This window comes from Notothenia coriiceps, unplaced genomic scaffold, assembly GCF_000735185.1.
Source record: "Notothenia coriiceps isolate Sejong01 unplaced genomic scaffold, NC01 NC01_scaffold00029251, whole genome shotgun sequence".
Lineage (NCBI taxonomy): Eukaryota > Metazoa > Chordata > Actinopteri > Perciformes > Nototheniidae > Notothenia > Notothenia coriiceps.
In genome coordinates this window covers 1-5129 of record NW_011361952.1, presented here as the reverse complement: position 1 = coordinate 5129, position 5129 = coordinate 1, and the positions used below count along the sequence as shown (strand labels likewise).

General features: G+C 44.6%; 1 long non-coding RNA gene across 1 annotated transcript; it reads left to right on the top strand.

The window, feature by feature from the left end:
• Nucleotides 1-2680: 2680 nt before the first annotated feature.
• LOC104958750 (uncharacterized) lies at nt 2681-4498 on the top strand. The gene is made up of 3 exons (XR_799792.1): nt 2681-2773; nt 4020-4247; nt 4343-4498. It is a non-coding gene; the product is annotated as an uncharacterized lncRNA (long non-coding RNA).
• The last annotated feature ends 631 nt before the right edge of the window (nt 4499-5129 follow it).

Below are 5129 nucleotides of genomic sequence, written 5' to 3'. Positions count from 1 at the left end.
GTCTTGACCTCCGTAAAAGCAACCTCAGCTTCCGCCGTCCAGTCGATCGCCTGGATGGGGGTCGTACCCTTCAAAGCCTCATACAGCGGCCGCATAATGTGGGCGGCCCGGGTGATGAAACGGTGGTAGAAAGTCACCATCCCCAGGAACTCACGGAGCGACCGGGCTGTGAGCGGGCGAGGAAACGCTGCAACAGCCTCAACCTTCGCCGGCAGGGGTGCTGCACCGCCTTTGGTGACGCGGTGTCCGAGGAAGTCAATGTCAAACACCCCGAACTGGCACTTTGCAGGATTGATTATCAACCCGTGTTGGCTGAGCCTCGTGAAAAGGGCTCGGAGGTGTGACAGGTGCTCTTCCACCGAAGCGCTGGTGACGAGTATGTCGTCCAGGTAGACGAACACAAACGGCAGGTCCCGCAGCACCGAATCCATCAGGCGCTGGAACGTTTTAGCGGCGTTCTTGAGCCCAAAAGGCATCCGCAGGAACTCAAAAAGTCCAAACGACGTTATCACTGCCGTCCACTTTAGAAAACACCAGCGTACTGGCCAGATGTGCTGAAAAGTCTTGAATGTGCGGCACTGGGTAGCGGTCGGGTGTTGTGGCGTCGTTGAGGCGGCGGTAATCCCCGCACGGGAACGACATGCAGAGGAGAGGCCCAAGCACTGTCAGACCGGCAGACGATACCCAGGCGTTCCATGGTTGAAAACTCCGCCCTCGCTACTGCGAGCTTAGAAGGGTTCAACCGCCGGGCCCTGGCGTAGACTGGTGGACCTTCGGTGGTGACGTGGTGCTCCACCCCATGCTTGGTGGTGAGCGCGGAGAAGGTGGGTAGCGTCAGGTCTGGAAATTCAGCCAACAGCCTGAGGAAAGTGTCCGCCTCCGACAGCGAGCCCGACAGCCCGTCGTACGCCGCCTTGCCAAGTGTAAACACGAGGGAGGAAAACGTCAAGGCATCAACCAAGCGTTTATTTTTAACGTCCACCAGGACACTAGCAGGTTTATTGTTTTGGGTGCAATCAATTTTTGCTTCCACTTGCTGTTCAAATAAATGTTGAAAGAAAAAGTAAATCTGTTTACAGTTCTGTTTCATATGGGTGTTGAGAGATGTATCCATTGATTTAGTCCCTAACTTTGCTCTCAAAGTGCACCAGATTGACGCATTTAACTTCAACATTTAAAAAAAAATCTTCCCGGGGAGGATACCCCCGGACCCCCCTAGAGGAGGTGAGGTCCACCACCTTTCCAGACGCCCTGTTAAATTGTCTCACCCACATTGAGGATGCTTCCTACGCCCATGTTTTATTCCATGCGTCAAGTCAGGCAAATTGGGTCAAAATGTTATTGCATCAATGATCTGTTAACATTAAAATCACTAAATATATGCTGTAACTATTTTGCTCTAGGCAACTCAAGGGCTCAGGTAATGTGATTACTATATGAATAATGGTCCAAAATAACATTAAATGCAAATGCATAGGGTTTTTTGTTAAGTAACATACTTTCGTCGCCGGCCGGCAGATACATGCCGCACCTTAAGTGGGCCTGTCTGTCAATTAATCCCCGGGCCACTTCTTCCCCCCAGTCCGCCCCTGTCACCAGTGTAGACCCGATGAACGGGAGTCAGAGGCGGTGTATTCAGAATGGATTTCCACACTTTATTATCCATTAATTAACAAGAGGTAAGTACATGTGCTGCTCTGTATGACAAGCTAGCATGAACGACAACAACCCCGGTACCCTCACTAACGGGTCCGAGTTGCAACACAATAATCCCAACGGTGAATTATGTCTGATAACGTGTCACCACAATGTTTATATTAAATGTTTTAACCAACCTGCGACCACAGTTTTTAGACTAAACTGTATCTGTGTATATGAATTTAAAACGTTTGAAACCTTTCGAAAGCTTTGTTAAGGTTTTTAACAGAATGCTTATTTTTCAGGCTCGAGGTTTGTTCTTCCAATAGCAGTGTGTTGGATCATACTGTTAGCCATCATGGGTCTTCGTATCTACTGTGAGTATCTTCTGTTGAACTTTTTTTTTTAGTTCAACAGTTTGAAACAGGCTGGTGTGTGTGTGTGTGTGTGTGTGTGTGTGTGTGTGTGTGTGTGTGTGTGTGTCTGTGTGTGTGTGTGTAAATCACACAACCATAATTGTATTTAATATAAAATGCATCTATGATGGTTTCTACACTTGAGCTGAGCTCGGTGTGTTTATATGTATGTGTCTTACACCAAATACAAATTCAATTAATTTCACGACGTACAGTGCTGAAAATGGAAACGCAAAAGCCCAACATATATCTTCAAATAGTTGGGAGATGTAAATGACTCAAGTTTAGCTGCTTATTGAAAACCCCACTAAACAGGACTCTTTTTGCTAATGAGTAGGTACAATTGATTTCAGTTAATGATCTGAATACTTTGAACACTCACTAGAATATATACAAATCGAGCAAAGAAATCTTCAACTATACGTGTTCATATATGAATGTGTTGTTCTGTTTGTGAGCGATGATGTAAAATGACCCAACCAGAATTGTATTGAATGAAATGCGGTCATGATGGTTTCTACACTTGAACTGAGCTCAGTGAGTCTGTGTGCTGTGTTTTTGATTCAATCCCTTGTTGATCACTTTAACATATTCATTTTGGGTGCCTTTATGATTTTGTCAGTCTGCAAATAGGCCTCCTGATTCTGACTGCCTCTCCTCCACCACAATCTCCACAGGAAGCTACATCTCCACCGACCCTGAGCAGAACAGAAGCACTGGTGAGGGTCTTTTGTCATGTTTTAATGAGGGGTTTTTACCTCTTTGCCAAATCTAATTTAGAAAATCTGATTGGAAAAGATGAAGAATTGAAATGGCCTTACTAGAAAGATCTGTCTGGCTCTTCATTATCCACTAGAGAATCTGCTTGGGTCAGTCCAAATATGAAGCAATATAATAAGTGTATGAGCTGCTGCGGTCCAAATTATGAGTGATGTACACACACCAGGTGGCTGGCTGCTTTGCTCTCTGAATGCAATATCTATCACAATGCCTGTTCAGTGTTTCCCACGGAATTTGATTCTATTTGTGGGTGCACCGCAACCCCCCCCCCTCCCCCAACGTTCTTGTTGCTCTGTGTTGCGTTGTTAATGAGTGAAACACGCCGGAGTTGAGGATCTGTGGGGTTTATTCTCCCAAAAATATAATTTACAATTTAGCAGACGCCTTATTTCAAAGCGACTTACAATGACCAAATACAGGGACATTCTCCCTGGAGTAACTGGGGGCTAAGTGCCTTGCTCAAGGGCACACTAGTAGTGGTGTTCCAGGCAGGATTTGAACTCGCAACCTTCCGATCATCAGCCCACCTCACTATCCATTAGACCGCAAAAAAAAATAAAAAAAAGATTTTTATTTTTTTTTTAGATCCATTTGTAATTGTAGCGGCCCGCCATAAATAAATGTATGGGAAACACTGCTGTTTCATGTATAAAGTAGGAAATGTGCTAAACCATAGACCGTGTGACCTCATCCCAACTCTTTAACCCTTGCATGCAAACTAGGAATAAGGATTTTATGAGAACCAAAAGCGCAATCTTAAATGTACAAGCTCTAGTGTGATCTGCAGAGAGATACAAATGTCTCTGTCTTTTAAAAAGTGCTTCCAGCGAATGTCAGAGATTATTGAAGCTGAATGGCTGTGGACTTCGACAATTTAGCTTCCCTCTGAAATGCAGTGTGGCATATGATTTTGGTTTGTAATGTTTCGGAATAATACGTGAACTATCTCAATTCCATATGATTGAAATGATATATAATTGAATAATTAAAAATGTGTACAGCTGGAACCCTGTTCTCAAGCTTCCTAAGGCTTATTGGGGTGTTCCATTTCACATCTCTCTTTTATGGCTCATGATTATACCTGTCATTCTAGTTTAACTTGTGAAATGAATGATGTTGTGTTTTATAACTTGTTATGAGGCGTAAATCTGTTCTCCTTCTTTTCCTCTCCCACTTCTTCTTTAGATGAATGCCCGCTGCTCAGACGGTGTGTAGAACCGGAGCGTGGAGCAGATTCGCTCCATGTGTTCTCGCCACCTGTTCAGAGCGTCTGCTGCTTTAAGGACAGCTCCCCTGCAGACCGTCCTGCCCTTTCTGTAGGCTCTCTCTTTAATGACAGCAGCATCCAGCACATCATAGACAAATACACACGGGAGCTGAACATCTCCCTCAGCACTGTTGGCAGAACCACAGGTACTGTAAACAACACCCTTTTGAACAGTCCAAAAAGGTCAAATCAGAAGACTGCAGCATGCTAATAGTCTTTCGTCGTCTTTGTTGGTCTTCAGACAGTGAAGGCTCATATGTGGAGGAATCTGGCTCTTCAGTCTCCCAGCAGTCTTTGCTTGGAGTCCCGGAGAGGAGAGGGGGGAGTGAGAGCTCCACCTCCCCTCAGTCTCTTCCCTCAGATTGGGCAGCAGCACAGAGGAGGGGCCTGGTCAGTGACTCACATTCTTACAGTAGACTAGAGAGGACAGACCAAACTCTGGCTCTCGAGGGCTTTTTGTGTTTGTTTTTTTGTGACCTAAAGGCCACTGTACTTCTCTGAGTTGCTTGGACAGTGAGGGGTGATCTGAGGGGGATTCCTTTTCATGGTTTAGCCGTTGTACACAGTTACATCTTTTACTTTTTTTACATTAATTGTGTTTTTATCAAAATACTTTTGTATTTGTACTTAAAGGTCTCCTATTATACTGTTTTTCATTAATATATTATAGCTCTCAGATATATACAACACATGTCTCAGAAGTATTTTGCTCCAAACCCCAAACAGATCATTGCGCATTACACATAATCCCCTCTGTTTCAGCCCTGTTTCCAAAGTGCTGATTCTCTGTCTGTTAATTTAGATGAAAATAAGGAGCCCCTCCCCACGCCCCTCTGAGAGACATTTGGTTACAAAGAACTCAATGGTGCTCTAGGAGGAGATTCAGGTGATAAGGGGGGGGTTACCCAAGACAAAACATCGTTATGACATCCTCAAGTGGCCAAGATCTGATCAGCTCATTTTCAGACAGGTTTTTATAGAAATGGATAAAAAAGAGAGAGAATCTTTGTTCCTGAAACTTTCAGAGT